The 19,298-nt window shown below is 36.2% G+C and overlaps 1 protein-coding gene across 9 annotated transcripts in view; it reads right to left on the bottom strand.

Moving 5' to 3' along the window:
* LOC138818204 (casein kinase I) overlaps positions 1-19,298 on the bottom strand; it is a 90,825-nt gene that overhangs the window by 70,160 nt on the left and 1,367 nt on the right. The gene's annotated exons all lie outside the window — the stretch shown is intronic.

The raw sequence follows: 19,298 nt of genomic DNA, 5'->3' as shown, positions 1-19,298 counted from the left end.
TTGCTTCCAGAGTTATGATAACAATGTAAGCATAGTAACATGATTTTCAACTAAGAGAATTTAAACCAAAAGACTGCAAGAAAAAGATCACAGCAAAGAATGTAAATATTACCTACATTAACAATGTTAAAACTACAGTACAGCTGGGCATTGTGGTTCATGCTTGTCTTCCTAGCTACTCAGAAGGCTGAGATCTGAGAAGTGCTTCAAAGCCAGTCCAAGAAGGAAAGTCTGAGAAATACCCAGTCCAAGAAGGAAAGTCTGAGAAATTCTTCTATCAAATTAACCACCAAAATTGCCAGAAGTGGAGCAGTTGCTCAAAAAGCCCTAGCCATTAGCAAAAAAGCTCAGAAACAGGGCCCAAGCCTCATGTTAAAGCCCCAGGACTAGCACAAGAAAAAAAAAGAAAAGAAAAGAAAAGTACATAGCAATACATTAGTTTGTTTGGCTATTAATAAGGCACAAAGTAGAAGGAAATACGAGGACAAGCATATCTGCTAAGAGATAATGTAAAAACTGACTAGAACAAGAAATAGAGATAAAAACAACATTAAAGGGGCTGGGAAGGTGGCTCAGTGGTAGAGCACTTGCCTTGCATGCCTAAGGCCCTGGGTTTGATTCCTCAGCACCACATAAGCAAAAAGAAAAAAGCCAGAAGTGGCACTGTGGTTCAAGTGGTAGAGTGCTAGCTCTGAGCTGAAGAGCTGAAGGACAGCGCCCAGGCCCAGAGTTCAGGCCCCACGACCAGACCCCCTCTTTCAAAGGAAAGGAACGAGAAAGCATAACTATCCAAACATTTAGTTAAAAGAGGACATAAGGAGTATGTGATCTAAAAATAATCCTGTAATTCTTAGCATATAACTGAGAGACTGCAAAAATCTGACAGTATAAAAGAGAAAAGTCAGTTACATGGAACTATGGAAATGAACATCTGAGCATTTAAGACAAATAATCAAAAGCAGATGTATCTACTGAAAAGTTCAGTCTGTAGGTATGAGCCAAAGGACTATTGCTTATGTATTCTTATTATTTTAATTTTCCATGCATAGACATTAATAAATTCTGCTAACAGGTAGCTTTCATCCTAAAAATAACTAAAAAATATTGTCAAAGCTTAATAAAGAATAATTCACAAAAACAGACCCGAAGACCAATGGAACAGAATAGAAGATCCAGAAATAAATCCACAGGCCTACAGCCAGCTGATATTCGACAAAGGAGCCAAAGACATACAATGGAAGAAACACAGCCTCTTCAACCGCTGGTGCTGGGAAAACTGGGCAGCCACATGCAGAAAACTAAAAGTGGACCCCAGCCTATCACCATGCACCAACATCAACTCAAAATGGATTAAAGACCTTAACATTAAACCTGAATCTCTGAAACTACTGCAGGACAGAGTAGGAGAGACACTTGAACTAATAGGCACAGGAAGGAACTTCCTGAACAGAGTCCCAGGGTCACAACAAATTGGAGAGAGACTCGACAAATGGGACTACCTTAAAATAAAAAGCTTCTGCACAGATAAAGCTATCGCAACCAAGCTAGAAAGACAACCAACTAATTGGGAAAAAATATTTACCAGCAATATATCAGACAAGGGGTTAACATCCTGTATATACAGGGAACTCAAGAAACTAATCCCTCCCAAACCCAACACACCAATTACTAAATGGGCAAGGGAACTAAAGAGGGACTTCTCAAATGAAGAAATAAAAATGGCAAAGAAACACATGAGGAAATGTTCATCATCCCTGGTGGTGAAGGAAATGCAAATAAAGACAACCCTGAGATACCACCTTACCCCAGTCAGAATGTCCCACATCCACAAATCAGCCAACGACAAATGCTGGAGGGGATGTGGAGAACGAGGAACGCTATTACACTGCTGGTGGGAATGTACACTCATACAACCACTTTGGAAAGCAGTCTGGAGGGTCCTTAGAAAGCTAAAGATTGACCTCCCTTACGACCCAGTCATACCACTTCTAGGCATCTACCCTGAACAACAGGAACCAATATACAAGGACACGTGCACCTCCATGTTTATTGCAGCACTGTTCGCAATAGCTAGGATATGGAAACAACCTAGATGCCCCACCACAGATGAATGGATCCAAAAATTGTGGTATCTATACACAATGGAATATTATGCAGCCATTAGAAATGACAAAATAATGGCATTTGCAGGGAAATGGATGGAGCTAGAAGGAATCATGTTGAGCGAGGTAAGCCAAGAACGAAGAGACAAACAGTACATGGTCTCCCTGATAAGTGGATGATGAATCCAAAAGGTTAGGTGATATGACAAAACTAACAGGACTTAAGAAACAAAGAACTCCCACTCATCTGGTTGAACCACTACTAAATATCCCCATGCTGCTGATCACATATATGGTATATAACATATGAGCACCGTTATATATTACAGACTGTGATAGACAATTTGCTCCAGGAAAGTTAGAATGAACTTGTGACTTTAAATGAGCATCATTATTCCACAATACTGTGAATTTCCGGAAATTAAGTAATCACTTAATCACGATCAAAAAAAAAAAAAAAAAAAAAAAAAGAACCTTGGGGAAGGGAGGGAGGGAGGGGATGGTAGGGGGAAAACAATGGAGGGGGTAACAATGTTCAAGAGGAAGTGGAAGTGTACTCATTACCTCACTCATGTAACTGTAACCCTCTGTATAGTATCTCTACAATAAAAAAATTAAAAAAAAAAAAAAAAAAAAGAATAATTCAAATGATTAAAAAAAGTTAATAAAGGTAATCAATACCTCTATAAATCTTTGTTTTTGTTTGTTTGAATGAAAATAAAATCCAATAGTAGAGATATAATAAACAGAGTTCTTCACCTAAAATCCATCTTTCCACATCATAGGTAGGAAGTATTCAGGAAAGCATATGATATGGTTATATAACCAATATATTGTTACTTTCTTGGATCCTAAGAAAAGGGAGGGGATGGAGCTCTATGGTAAAGCAGTAGGTTCTATACTCTGTACTTCAAAAATAAATACACACGTATATATTTGTGTGTAGATATGTAAATATATGTATGTGTATATATATACACATGTACTATACATATGATAACATATATATTAGAAACAATACGTATATATATGAAACAATTCTAAAACCTATGTCCCATCTGTATTTATTTAATATCTAACCTTGTTAGCACCAATAAAAAATACTAGAACCACTTAAGTAAGTGCACTGCAAAAAGATTAAGAAAATAAGATTTAAGTATAAAAAGGGAAAAATGTTAGAAACCAAACTATGGTGTTCTATGCAGTGCAGTAGTCATTTAAAACAAATTTATTTCTGCAACAAAAAATCAGAAGTCAAACAAAAAAATGTGATTAGCTAAAGGATTCCAAGTTCTCATTTATATCTACTACTTGCTAAAAAGACCATGAAGAAACCTTAACATTACACCTACAGATGCAATTAAGGCAGTAAAAAACTCAAATTGTAAAACTAATATTGCTTTGTTTTATGCTAGTACTGGAGCCTCACAATCTCTGTTGGCTTCTTCACTCCAAGCTGGTACTCTGCCACATGCCACACCTCCACGTCCTGCATTTTGCTGGTTAATAAGAGAAAAGGGTTTCATGGGTTTTACTGCCTAGGCTGGCTTCAAACTACAATCTTCAGTTCTCAGCCTACTGAGTAGATAGTAATATAGGTGTAAACCCACAGCACCTGGCTTTGTCACAGAAACTTTAAACTCAAAAATTACAAGGAAAAGTACCTGAAAATTAGGCATCTATAGGAATAACTAGAGAGAAGTTTCATAGAAATATACTTGCTTATAACTTTTCATAACACAATTTAAATAATTATTTATATTTCTTGAGGATATTTTAACTTTTATAATCTTTTATAATAAGATAGTCACTTTAACTAAAACCTTAGGCCTACTACTACTAAAAATAATAATATACATTTACCTACATAATATGCACAAATAGTAATAAAATATTTAACTATAAACAGGGAACTCACAGAAAATGGTGCTGGTGAATATTCTCAACAAGTAATCATTTACTTTGCTTTCATAAACAATTTCAATTTTGATATAGCAACATTCAATAAAGATAAAAAGAGTTCCTAAATTTAGAAAACATTAGATATAATCTGACTAAGTGACTAGAAATGTAGGCCACAGGCATATTTCTAATTTGATGATCACTAAATCTTTAGAAGAGAGAAATCAGTTTTTCTAATCTGTATGGCCCAATAACTTAGGGCTTTTCAGAGCTAACTGATCTCCTTAGGGTTGGTTAGAGAAAACGGAGAAAGTACTCTAACAATTTATCAGTATATATTTATTATGTTTTCTTAAGAAAACACCAGTTTTCAACTAAACACTAATAAGCAACTGTAAGTCTTTTAATGGTTAATATTCTACTCTTCCAAAATGCAGTTGGAATATATACAAAATTGTTCCACTTACCTGGAACATTAAGCATTAGAAGTTATCTATAGATAAACTTTCCTGTAACTTTTCACTGTCTTCTTTCCAAGTATAGAACTGCAACTAAGTTTTTAAAAATCCAATTCTGTATTCAAATATTACTTGCCACAGTGTTGATTCCCTTTGCTAAATCAAATTAACAGGCCCATATTCAGTACATGAAATGCCTCATTCAGTGTTTTCAAATGCTTTCTTCAGTCTCAGTAAGTTATATTTTAATACACATGTTCAAGCGCCTCTGAAATCTAAATGAGTAAGGATGTTTGTGATGATGGCTAGCCACTACATCATGTGCTTCTGTTAGCAGCAAGTGTCCCAGTTACTGGCTTCTGGCATCTGCTCAACTGTGGCTGTCTAAGAAAAGAATACTTAAAAGCTAAATCATTAACTATCATGTCAGAAATGGAGATAAATTTCTCTAATTATATGCTACAAAATTTTTTGTCTCAGAAAGATTTAGTAACTATCATCTCACAATACTTCTACTTTGAACTTCATTTCAGTGACTTCTCAAGATCCAGAATTTTCCAGTTTTTAAACATAACTACCTATCACTGCAGTGTTTGCCAAACCATGTATTGGGATCCATTACAGGATCATTAAGCCAATTTAGAGGCCCTCAAGCAACAGTTTTTTTAACTAATATAGCACATAGCAGAACAGAAAACGGAGTTCACATGTATAGTAAAAGTGAAAATACAGGGGCTGGGAAGGTGGCTCAGTGGTAGAGTGTTTGCCTTGCATGCATGAGGCCCTGGGTTCGATTCCTCAGCACCACATAAGCAAAAAGAAAAAAAGCCGGAAGTGGCACTGTGGCTCAAGTGGTAGAGCTTAAAAGCTGAGGGACAGCGCCCAGGCCCAGAATTCAGGCCCCAGGACCGGACCCCAAAAAACAAACAAACAAAAAGTGAAAATAGTTTTTACATAGGTTGCAGTAAAAATGTATTTTTATAGTTAAAGCTACTATATGACAGGAGTATTAGACATTTGTAAGAATAAGACAATGATAAATGAGAAAATATTAAAATCTCAATTTCTTCAGTGAGTATAAATATTGTTGTAAGTCTACTCCAGTTAATTATCCAGTCTGGCAGTTCTCCAAGTGCCAGGGCTTAAGTACAGTACAGTTGTTTTCCCCAGGGATTTGTGTGCTGATAGTGTGGTCTTCAGTGTGATGATGAAAAGAGTCATGAGATCTTTAAGAAGTCCTAGTATGACACTGTCAGCCATGCCCTTAAAAGGGATCACGTTAGTTCTTACAACAATCAGTGGTCACCAAAAAAGGATCAGAAAACACTGAGTAAACTACCTTGTAAAATCCGCCACCTGAAAATTCTTAGCCTTCCCCTACTCTCTGGATTACCGTCTCATCTAAATATGGCCAGCACCCTAAGCATTTATTATGTACACCCAGAGAAACACAGACCATCCTCCTCATCTTTCGTCCCTTTACAATCTATCTATCTCTCTCTCTCTCTCTCTCTCTATATATATATATACATATTTATAAAAAGACTAGTTTAGGCAGCATAGTGAGATCCTGTCTTAAAAAAAAAAAAAAAAAGGAATTACAAGCCAGGCACCAGTGGCTCACACCTATAATTCTAGCTACTCAGGAGGATGAGATGTAAGGAGAGTAGTTCAAAGCCAGCTCAGGTAAACAACTTCAAGAAGCCTTTTTTTTCCTCACAGTCCTAAGGCTTGAACTCAGGGCCTGGGCACTGTTCTTGATCTTCTTTTGGTCCAGGCTAACACTTTACCATTTGAGCCATGGCGTTCTACTTCCAGTTTCTGTGGTTAATTGGAGATAAGAGTCTCTTGGACTGGCTGCCTTCAAACTGTAATCCTCTTTTATCTCAGCCTCTTGAGTAGGTAGGATTACAAGCAAGAGCCATCAGTGCCCGGCCATCCAAGAGACTCTTTAAAAAAACAAAAATCCAGAATTAGAAGTGTACTCAAGTGGTAGAGCACCAACCTTGAGCAAAAAAAGCTAAAGGAAATCTCGAAGCCTTGAGTTAGTTCAAGCTCCAATAATTTCTCTCTTTCTTTTACACACACATACACACACACACACACACACACACACACACACACACACACACACACAGAGTATTCCATTTAATAAATAAGAGAAGGCAAGTTCTCATAAATTACTGGAACTAGGTAACAATCATCAATGACTGGTATCACAAAAAGAAAATCTTTGATTTACCCAAATGAAAAAAAAAGTTTTGAAACTTTCTGATCAATCCTCTACCTCTTACTACCAAGTTTGAGGACAGAGAACAGTGTTTTTAACTCTCTAAGATACTCTTTAAAATATATGCAATCATTAAGGCTGGGAAGGTGGCTCAGTGGTAAAGCGCCTGCCTTGCATGCATGAGGCCCTGGATTCGATTCCTCGGCACCACATAAGCAGAAAAAGCCGGAAGTGGCACTGTGGCTCAAGTGCTAGAGCGCTAGCCTTGAACTAAACAGCTGAGGAGCAGCGCCCAGGCCCAGAGTTCAGGCCCTATGACCGACAAAAAAGAAAAAAGAAAAAAGAAAAAAAGCAATGAGAAAGGAAAACTCCTCTAAGATCAAAAGAATCTTTCCCAAAAGGGTGACTACTTGAAGTCAGAGACAGAGTAGTTGATCCAAAGGTACCTTAAACTTCCATCAGAACACCAGGATTAAAAGCCTAGTGTTTCTTACAGAGATCACAGCATAAAAGAAAAGTTCCATAGCATACTAGAGAATACACTCACTGAAAAATGAGGTTCTCCTAAATTATTCCTGGACTGACAGTTCTATGACAATGAAAATATTGTATTCACAATTATGTTATTGTCATGATATTGCTAGCATGCACTCAAACAAACTAACCTAACTGAATATAGCCATTTTCAATTTAAGAACTACTTATTACTGGAACTCTTCTATATTGTGGTTTCAAGAAACAGTTTGGCAATATCTTATAAAGTTAATCATACACTTTTCATATGACCCAATAATCTAAATTCAAAGAATTTACCCGAAAGAAATTAAAACCTACAGACACAAAAAGCCAGAACCAAAATGTTTATGCTAGCTTTATTCATTATCATCACACACTGGAAACAGTGCTTCAAGAGCTGACTAGATAAACATGCTAGAGAACAGTGCTCAACAGTAAAAAGAAATGAATACAGACTTCAATACAACAAGGTCCTCTTTAGGGAAATACTAGTATATAACACGCACACTTATTTCTGGAATTTTTCTGATTCAGAATGCCATAATTAAAAGGTTTCTTCTTAAGGAGCACTGTTTTGAGGAAGAAAAGGAAAGAAAAGGGGAAAAAAAGAAAGGATAAAGATTAGGCACTGAAGTAGGGTGGGGAAAGCCAAAATAAATATAAAGATTTTTGCAATGAAGTTTTAAAACAAATTAAGGAAGTTCAAAGAAACTAAAATAGATGCATTATAACCACACCCTTGCTTCTGTTACCTATAAAAAGAAAGCTAGCAGGGTATGGGTGACTAAATACTTGTAATCATAGCTACTCACAAGACAGAGATCTGAGGATCAATGATTCGATTCAAGGCCAGACCAGGCAGAAAAGTCAGAGGGCTGAGATCTGAGATCTCAAAGCTAGTCCAGTAGGAAAAGACTATGAAACTCTTATCTCCAATAAACTACTAAAAAGCTAGAAGTGGAACTGTGATTCAAGTGGTTGAGCTAGTCTTGAGGAAAACAGCTCAGGGTCAGCACCAAAGCCATGAGTTCAAGCCCCAAGACTGGAACAAAAAGAAAAAGAAAAAAGCTACACAAAAAGAGGACTGCTTGCAAGAATTTTGGCATGAAGTTATATTCTGAAGGAAAATTCTATACTCACAACAATGACTAAAGAAGGCATTTAAAGAATACGGATATGCCAAAGCCACCTGAAACATTTTCCACCTAATTGCCTGTGCTTCTAGGACCCATATATACAGTGATAATAACTGAGGCACTAAAACCTAAAGTAACAGCTAAAAGAACAAAGATAAATAATAATAAATAAAAACCTATAGCTCTTTATATTTAGAAGAAAGCAAAAAAAAAATCACTAGCGTATTACTAAAACTATATCAGAGAAGATAATTAGTTTCTATCTAGTAGTTTCTACCAGATAAAACAGCCCTATAAAATACTAATTACCAGTTATTGAGATATATATTTACAAACTATACATGCAAACCTACAAGCAGCACAAACATTATACTCCCCTCAGGGAAATATATAGACAGATACTCATCAACGACAGTACCAATGAAGTAAGCCAGAAGTATAGTTATAAACAACTGCTGAGATTTCTTCTGTTCTGATGTTACACATCTATAATCCCAGCACTTTGAGAGGCTAAAGCAGGAAGACAGTGAGTGCAAATTTATCCCAGACTACAGAGTAAAACCCTGTCTCAAAACACAAACAGAAAACCACAATCCAGTGATTTTGGAAATATAAATGTAACATGATAAATTAACTTTTCATTAACAATACTAGTGCCATCATATAATATTTAGTATCTTTGAAGACATATTTGTATTTTTAATTAGGTCTTAATATCCCCCCAGGCACCAAAACTGATAACAAGTTTTTCTTAATTCCCTTTCACAAAATTTCTTAATTTTAGAAATGTTCTAATGATGATGTGATGCTTACTAGAATTTACTAAAGAGCAATGAATATAGTAGCCTCACTAAGGATGTTAAGTATAAAGCCATGAAGTCACTTTTTAACCTGATCCACTGTCTAAACTTTCTGTGTATTTCTTCTCTTATCTCCATACCTCATCTACAATTAAGAAGGCAGGCTGAAAAGGACATCCTTTTATTTCTTTCCTTCCTTCTAGCCATTACTAGAGCTTGAACTCAAAAGTCTTGCTTGAAACCAAAGCCTTGCACTTACTAGCTCAAGCTCAATCAGCTGGCACTCTACCATCTAGCATATACCTCCAGCCTAGCTTTTCCTGGTTATTTTAGGGGTGGCTTCAACCCTCCACCCTTCAGTCTCAACTTCCTGAGTAGTTAGGATTACAGATGTGAGTCACTATCATCTGGCCAAGGAAGTCCTTTTTTTTTTTTTTTTTTTTTTTTTTCAAGAAAGAGGCAAAATGATTTTTGGTTTATTTTGGGGTGTTTTTTTTTTGGTCAGTCTGGGCCTTGAACTCAGAGCCTAGGCTGTCCCTGAGCTCTTTTGCTCACAGCTAGCCCTCTACCACTTTGAGCCATACACACTAGGTTTTTGATTTGTGAATTGCATATGAGTTCCATGGGGACTTTTTTTGTTCCAGCTGGCTTCAAACCAAGATCCTCAGATCTCAGTCTCTTTAGTAGCTAAGATTACAGACGTGAACCACCACTGCCCAGCTAAATTGGTTACTTTCAACCTTGTAGCAAAACTGCAATAGCGTATAGAAATCCTTAATGGTATCAATGCACTGATCATATCCCCAGACTGAACTATAAACTAGTTGGTAGGGTCCCCACACCTTTTCTCTCTTTTAAATCCCAAGAAAAAATTAATATTATCATTGGTAGATGGTGCATTCTACAAGACCCTTTCTTGGTTCAAATTCATTGTGCTAGTTTTCCCAAGGCCCTACAGCAAAGACTTCAGGATTGTCTTAAAATGTCCACTTTTTGAATAGAACTAAAGATCATCGTAGTAGGTAAAATAAGCCAACCTGCAAAAGACAAATATCACATGTTCTTTCTCTTATGCCAAATCTGACCTTTTGCAAATGAATGAATGACACATGTGTAAAACTGAGACTGTCTAGGGTAGGAATCTGTGTGACAGGGAAGGAAAACAAATGTGTAGTGGGGTATGAATATGATTGAAGTACTTTATGTACATGTATGAATAAACTGAATTACTTTATATACATGGATGAATAATGGAAAAACTATATACATGTATGAAAATACAATGTTAAAACCTATCAAAACTTCTTTCAAAAAGTCAGGAAGGAGATAAGAAACTAATAGAGTAAACAAAGAATAGGCATGTATGGAAATAATCACAATGAAATCTTTTGAATAAATAACAAAAATTGTTCATTTATCTTTACTCTCACAGGAGAAAAACATACCAATTTTATTGGAAGTTTTAAACTAGGGAGTATGGTAAAATCCATTTTCACTTACTTGTTAGTCTCATTCTTACACACTCAAGATTTCCAGTTTTCAAAACACATCCTTATTAGTAGGGTATATTAAGCAATCACACAACATATATGTTTCAGTTAATCAACTTTCAATACAATATCAGAAAATATTCAGGCAACCTCATTGTCATGAAGGTATGTTAGCTAAAATATACCGACACCTATAAGTGAGATTTAATAATTCCAGCTCCAAAATGAGGCGAGGCTATCTGAAACTAGAATTTTATTAAAAAGACTTGTAGCTGCATATTTGCACATCTATAACTAGTGGAATTCACTGAATTTCCACTCTTCTTTCCACTAAATTACCTAATATATTTGCCTGCCACTTGAAAGTACATATTCAATGCCAGAAAAGGGATGTCACAAAAATAGAACATAAACATGACACAGACTGGGTGTAAGAAAAAAAATATTTTTCACTTCCCTACTTACTAGAGAAAATTCTGAATATAACTTTAACTCTATCACTTCATAATACACTACCTAACATACTACCCAAAGTCAAAACCAAATAAATCTAAAAAACAGTAACACAGTAATTTCAAAATGCTTAGAAATACACTATTTTTACAAAGTACACTTATGCCAGAAGGTATCATATGGTCATTTTAATTTAATTTAAAATGTTAAAAGTAAATAAACCTAATGAATCCAACTTTTAAAATAAAAAACTACAATGTATCAATGTGTTAGGGATATTGTGCAATAAAAACTGATTTTTATGTCAAAATCTAAGTTGGTAGACAACAATCTGTCACCAAGAATATTCTCTTCTCAAAATGAATTGTCGTTTTTGCTGATGGTAGGGATAATACATAGGCAGAGTTAAAACCCCAAAGGGGAATACAAAAATAAAATAAATAAAAATCATCTCAAATCTCCCCCACTTGTAAATAAGTGTCATTAACTGTCCAGGAAATGAACAGATTTACTGTGTATATTGACTACACATACACATTTATGTGTGTGCATAAACGTACAATAATGCAGACTGAACTTGAGATTATTTAGGGTATGTGCTTCTGTGTGTTGCTGCAGCGGCTGATGCTAGTGACTACTGGAGGAGAGTGAATACATGTTTGCTTGTTTTACTTTAAAAAAAAAAAAATCAGACCTCTGGCTACCTTTTTCCAAAGTACACAAACACAGATAATCTATATGAAAAATGGCTGGCTAGCTGATTAATAGTCACACCCATAGTTCTGAGCAAAGTTGCAATGTAGACAAGATTGTGTTTATTACCTCCCACTGGCTAGGTGGAAAGTGCACTACATTAGTAATTAGGATATGAGAACTCTACTAATCAAGTGTGTGACTACAACATTCCACTCAACCCTCCTCTGAATCATTTCAATTCTAAATTGTGATTCCCCCACACCTCCCTATACTACCATCCATTTTTGCTGTTCTCAAAGTAAGTTAAAAATGATCCTTTCCTCCTATCTCACTGAGACTCTGCAATACAAAAATCTGCTAATAAACTTTCATTTCCTCAATCCATTTATTGTCCACTAGTATGCAGAACAGAGTAATCTAATTAAGATCAAAGATGTGGGCAATTTTTGGGCAAGGAAGAATGACAGCAACTCAGAAAAACAAATTAAAAACTACAAATTTTTAATTTCAAATTAAAATAAGCTTTTGAGTTCTATCAAAAATATACAATCTTATTACCTGTATTGTTGATTATGTTCATCAATTAAAAAGCTAGCAGGGTTTTAGCACTGAAAATATTCAAACCTAAACATATTTAATATTGCAATTTAGAAACAGCTTTCTAATCAAAGTGTGTTCATATGCATTATTTATTTTTATTCTCAAAACAAGATATAACTGTCACTATTGATTATCCCTCTAACATTCACTTCTATCACATTCTCTCTACTCCCAATATTCCTCCACCACAGAATTCAAGGAAATGCAGCCCTATATCACTTGCAGAGGGCATGTCCTGATTAGAGAGATAACCCTATTCTCCACGTCATGACTGGTTAATGTACGACCTAATTCTGATCAATAAAATCTGAGGGGAAAAGATGTTAATTCAAAAGGCTAATGCAAAAGACCTTCTGGCTTATGCAAAAAGAGAGAAAGAGGGAGAGAGAGAGAGAGAGAGAGAGAGAGAGAGAGAGAGAGAGAGAGAGAGAGAGAGAGAGAGAGAATTAGAGAGAAAGAGAGAAAGCCCCATTCTTTCTTTTTACCAGATAGAGAGAGAAATAAAGAGATTGAGGGGTGGGGGAGGATGGAAAGGGATGGGAAGGGGAAACAAAGGAGGAGGCTACAATGCTTGATAAGAAATGTACTCATTATCTTGCCCATGTAATTGTAACCCCTCTGTACAGTATTTTCACAATAAAAATTTAAAAAATGTTACTGGACTGGCTAAGAGAAAAAAATTATTATTTTAACGTTTTATGTTGTGTGTATGAAAGAATGAAATTTTCATCATTTTAGAGACAATTCAGTATTTATTTTTACATTTCTGTAAGTCCTACTTTAGGCAAAACTTTTGAGTTTTTTAAAAAAATAGGCTTTATTTTTTTCTTTATGGAGGACACATATTTAGTCTATCATCTTTCATGATAGTAAATTATTCCCTCTTCTGGCATAACATGATTGTGATCTGTAAGTTTCAGAATTAAATGTTAAATAAAAATGGCAATTATAAACTAAAAATAAATGAAGAGAATGAGAAAGAAAAAAAAGGAAAAAGCCCCTTTCTTTCTTTTTACCAAAGCATATCTAGATGTTGCTACCAGCAGGTGGATGAACTACTCATTTAGCAGAGCAAGAAAGTCACAGAGGCAGAACAGAACTCTGCATTGCTAGTTTCCAGCCTCCAACTAATTCCCTATTTCAATATTCCATTTCAGTATATACTAGATTTCAGAGGCGCTGTAATGTAGTAAAATCCAGATAAACAGTATATCCCATATACCTCTATTTTCCAACTTGGACCTCCTGTTTTGAATTGCAAATTCTCCTTTCCACTTGAGCTAGACCAAGTAAGGAGGTTAACTATATAGTCAGCCGTTAGACCAGCAATGCTTTGCAACAACTCAATTGTTCCTGATATACATCAAGGGTGTGGCATTTTCTCTTTTAAAGAATACTCTCCACTACCAATTCACACCAACACATCTACTTAGATTGAGGAGACAAGTAGACGTTGAAACTGTAAGGCTCCTTTGCCAATGCTGATGCAGTATAAAAGCTGAAAGGTACCACATGAAACCAGATCAGGAACCACACTGGGAAATGTAAGGGAATGAGACTGATGTTTAACTAGATAAATAATTCATGTAGGAATAAATTTCTGGTAGGTTAAGAAATGCCAGAAACTCTTTTTTAAAAGATTTTTTTAATAAGTCTCTAAGAGGAAGTATAACTTAGAAATACTTTGGTAGTTACTTAAATATTAATCAACAATTCTTAAATTAGCTTAAAAAAAAGATGTCATCTTTTTAAAAATCACCTAAACTTTTCATTGCAACTAAAAGAATGCAAGGTACAAGATCTTTTTTCAAGTACAAGTCTACTGATGAAGTTCTATTTTCTTTTTCCTGCCAAAACCACATAGCATCACCTGTGATTTCCAGTTTCTGTTTCTAAAATCTGCAGACATCACACAATACTTGAAAAGTGACCTTCCTGTGGAATCCTTGTAGACTAGGTTTTTCTGTCAATCACTTAAAATTTTATCCTTAGCTATTTCAACTGTAACTGATTTCACTACTCTCCCAGTTTCAATGCATTCAATGGTTCTCATAACTTCAGAGTTAGCTAAATATTTCATTCAACTATGCAACTGTAGCATCAAGATGTAGCTACCTATACTAGTAGTTCACTGAGTGGTAACACAAATGTTTCTTGGTGACTATACATTACCACTTGGAAATAGAAGTTCAAGAGCAAACTAGAAAAGAGACTGTAACTCAGTGTAGCATGGGTATCAGGCAGTTAATTCTACAGAGAAGTAAGTGTATCATTTCATCTCATGAGTGAGTGAAGAGAGGTAGTCTACAGTAATGAGCTCTTCCCCAGTCTTTGGTTATTCTACCCACCAATCAACCCTCTAGCAATTCATCTGTATCAGCAACTTGATAAGTGAAAGGAAGAGTTATACAGCACCATTCCTTGGCATCTTATAGGAATTTTTCTGATCATGTAGAACATAATGGCAAAGTCTCACTCTCAAAGATCTTCAAGAGGGGCTGGCAAGGTGGCTCAGTGGTAGAGCGCTTGCCTTGCATGCATGAGGCCCTGGGTTCAATTCCTCAGCACCACATAAGCAAAAAGAAAAAAGCCGGAAGTGGCGTTATGGCTCAAGTGGTAGAGTGCTAGCCTTGAGCTGAAGAGCTAATGGACAGTGCCCAGGCCCAGAGTTCAGGCCCCAAGACCAGACCCAAAGAAACAAAAAAAAAAAAATCTTCAAGAACAAAATGGCAAAGTCTCAAAGTCTCATTCTCTGGCAGTTAGTGGGAAGTTGTCTGTTTCTGTCCCTGTTCACAAAAAACCAACCCTCTTTCTCTGGCTACTATCTAAAGGAAGTACTTGTAATACTTGTATCTAGCTTGAAATGTAACATTACTAGAGACAAAACACATTAAAAATAATATTTATTGAAATGAACCCCAGGAAATGGAAACAAGTGGGTTTTTTATTCTTTTTTGCTAGCTTTGGTTTCTTTTTGTTCTGTTTGTTTATGGCTTTGGAAGCCTAAAGGGAGGCACAGAAATGGAGGAACAAAGAGTGAACAAATGCAGCAGGGGTACTCACTGGATACTGTGTTGGAAATGAACTTGACAACTTGTGGGTGGGGACTAAGAGGGGAAACTGGGGAGAAAGGAAAGGAGTGACAATGCTGAAAAGCAATGTACTCTTTACCTGACTTACACAACTGTAACCCCTCGATACATCACCTTTATAACAACAACGAAAGAATTTTTTTAAACACTGAAAGTTTGTGTAAACCTGGGGCCAATGCCTCATGCCAGTAATCTAGCCACTCAGGAGGCAGAAATCTGAGGATTTTAATTCACAATCAGCCTGGGCAGGAAAGTCTCTAAGACTCTTATCTCCAATTAACCAGAAAAAAAATGAAGCAGGAAGCAGAGCTGTGGCTCAAGCAGTAAAGCACTAGCCTTGAGCAAAATCAGTGACAGTGTCCAGGCCCCAAGTTCACACCCCAAAACTGGCACAAAAGAAAAAAAAAGCTTATTAAAAAGAATATCATGAAATTTTACCTTATTCCATTGAAATCTATTAAAATATGGACATAATTTAGCCACAAATTTTCATTAAATTTAATTATAATTAGATAATACATCATTAGTTTTTAAAAATGGAGGGGGATCAAGTCTGTTTTATCTCCCAAATAGCCAAATACATAAATGCAAATTGACATATCTCCTGAAAACTCTACTTTTCCTTTGGGGTTTTTTCCGCCTTTTGCACACACACACGTGTGTGTGTGTGTGTGTGTGTGTGTGTGTGTGTCTGTGTGTCTGTGTGTCTGTGTGACTTGAGTTTGAATTCTGAGCCTCAAGCTTGCTAGGCAAGCAATCTACCACTTGAGCCCTATCTTCATCATTTTCTGGATTGGTTACTTTCCAGATGGTTCCTCCTACTTTGTGCTTCTTTTTTTCACTGGGATGACAGGTGAGGGCCATTGTGCTTCCCTCAACACTGGGAAACAGGTGCACACTACCATCTTAGCCAATGAGAGATGCATACCATCACCACCATCCCTGCTGCCCTTGAACTTCCTTCCCAGCAGCTAGGATTACAGGACAGCATGAGCCACTCTGTACAGTTTCTAACTTCTCTAAATAGAAGGCAATGGGGGGGTGGGGAGGAATATCAAAAGACAGTCCCTATGGTGTTTTTAATGTTATCTATATCCACAAGCATCTCTCTCAGTTCGTATTCTCTGAGGAGTTCACAGGCCCTGCAGAGTCACTTTACATTCATGGATAGTACACATTTGAATCTCAAGTATGGTTCAGTGTGGTCTTCTTCTACAGAGAGGAACAAAGATGATGCTCCAAAATAGGTTAAGTTAGTAGGGACATACTTTTTGTCCCTATAGAATCCCTGCAACTAAAATCAGATACCACCCAAACTGCCACTTCTAAACACATTATATTTTGGAAAAACAATATTCAATCCTACTGACAGTATCAAATATGTTTAGAAAAGACATAAAAATGAAGAAGGAAGGTTAGGGATAAAATTAAATAATTGGTGGCTTAAAACTACGAAGTTAGGGAAAAATGCTACTCCCAAGATATTTCTTCAACAGGCTACTTAAACTCTAGAAAACTATTTCCCCGTTCTCAAAAAGGGTAATTGTACCATCTAACTCAGAGCTGTTTTAAGAGTATCAATTACAGCCCTAGCACAAAATATTTAAAACAAATTGTAACTGACATCATTTTAGGAAGGTTCCAAGTAACACAAATTCAGCTACTATGTAAATTCACCGTGAATGCTAAGAGGAAAACTATTTCAGAAGCAGGGAACATTAAAACACTTGCCCTGTAATACGACTTTACTTGCACTGGCAAACTAGTGTTTCTAAGCACTCCTCTGATTAAGACTAAATTATTTTATAGTTATCTGATACTCTGTAAGTATTAGCCATCTTTAATGACTACAAAATTCATATACTTATCTGAAACTGTGCTATTTTTCATTTTATAATCCTACTGTTATACTTTTCTTCATGTATAGTTTTTTCTTTTACAGGTCATTTTATCCAGAGTAAATTTCACCTTCAAGTGGCATTAGCAGTAACAGATCTATCCAGTGACCTGCATTTTGTTTTGTTACTTAGTATTACAGCATTTTCCCTGTTTAGTTTGACATACTGAGAAGCCCTTTAATATGAAACCAACATTTGTTCCATTCTGAAAGAAAAACTTTTTAAAATGTGAACCAAAAAAAAAAAAAAAAGACTGTACCATAATGATGATCTGTTCTCAGCATGAAGGAATTAGAATATTGACCAGAGAAGACACTTCCCATTTCTTCCTGACTCATGGTTTTTACAGTCTGGTTTATTTCATGTAAAACCAATTGTCAGATTACCAGACACACCCATATTCAAATGCAAATAAAAAATATATAACAAAGCCATGTATAAACTATTTGGGGCTATATACTTTTCCACTTCCCTCTAGTAGCATGAATGATAGCAAGTTGACTACTTTGTTATAAACTGTTTCCTTAAGCGTTTTATCCTTATTTGCCTACCTAATATCAACACAGAAGACAGACACTGAACCTACATACTTCAAACTGACTCATTTTAAATAGAAGGGATCCTGGCTTCTATGATCTCCACCTACTTTCACAGCTTCCTCATCTATAAGGAACTCCTGGTTCAGCAACCTTATGTCCAGCTCAACAGGTCCTATAACTCGGAATCTCACACGTGTGTGCTCAGGATGCTCCCTTTACCTAGTCCCCCCCCTTCCCTATTAATGTAAATAAAAAGTTGGCAGTGGTGGCTCAAGCCTGTACTCCTACTACTCAGGAGGCTGAGATCTGAGGATCTCTATTTGAAGCCAGCCCTGTCAAGACTCTTATCTCCAATTAACCACCAAAAAGCCAGAAGTGGAGCTGTGCCTCAAGTGGCAGAGTTCCAGCCTTGAACAAAAAATTCAGAGACAGTACCCAGGCACTGAGTTCAAGCCCCAACACAAAAAAGGAGGGGGGGGGAATAAAGGCCCATGCATTTCTCCCCCCCAGATTAATATCTTGCACACATACACTATGCTCCACGAACCTCTAACCAAATCCACAGAAATCTTGTTGCAATTATTTCTGAGCATGCCTGCTTCTCTCTGAAGACAACTATTGAGTATTTCATTCATATTCTAACTACTTTTCCAATATCAACCACATTTTCCAAGTCTCTTACACATAGGCATGGTTGAATTAAGTTATTAATAATTAATATTTGGTTAGTGTTTGCAAGTCGAAAGATGAAAATGTCAATAATTACGTAATGCATTAATTTTTAAATGACAGAACAAAGCAATAAGCACAATAAATCGCCAATAAATATAATCATTCATTGAGATGGTCCCATATAGGGCTTATCTCTATCAACATTAAAATTAGCCTTTCCAAGCCATGTGTGGTGGCACCAGCTTAAGGTAGATGATCAAGGGTTCAAACTCAGCCTGGGCTAGGCAGTGAATTCAAGGCCTACTTGGGTAACATAATGGGACCCCATCTTAAGGAGTAATAAAGCAAAATAACAATAAACATCCTGTCTTCCACTCTCATAGGAACTCCTACCTGATGCATAGGCAGAAATGCAAGCTCACTTAAAGCGGAAGTACCTACACACCATAGTAAGAACTGGATGCCAGAGTCACACAATTAATTTGATGCAGTTCTTCCAATGCTTATGAATATAATCCTCACCTTCCATAAAGGTTAACATATACAAAGTAAGAAGACAACTGACACTGGCTCAGGACACAAATGAAGCAAAGTTTGTAAAGAGTAAAACATTTTTAAGCACAACTCAAAAAAAAAAAAGCTATTGAGACGATCCCAAATCAGCTCTCACCTTGTCAAATGACTTATTAAACCAGTCTCAAATCCTTCTCACTG

Source organism: Dipodomys merriami, unplaced genomic scaffold (assembly GCF_024711535.1).
Source record: "Dipodomys merriami isolate MVZ:Mamm:240054 unplaced genomic scaffold, mDipMer1.0.p SCAF_72, whole genome shotgun sequence".
NCBI lineage: Eukaryota > Metazoa > Chordata > Mammalia > Rodentia > Heteromyidae > Dipodomys > Dipodomys merriami.
This window is presented reverse-complemented; position numbering and strand designations above follow the sequence as displayed.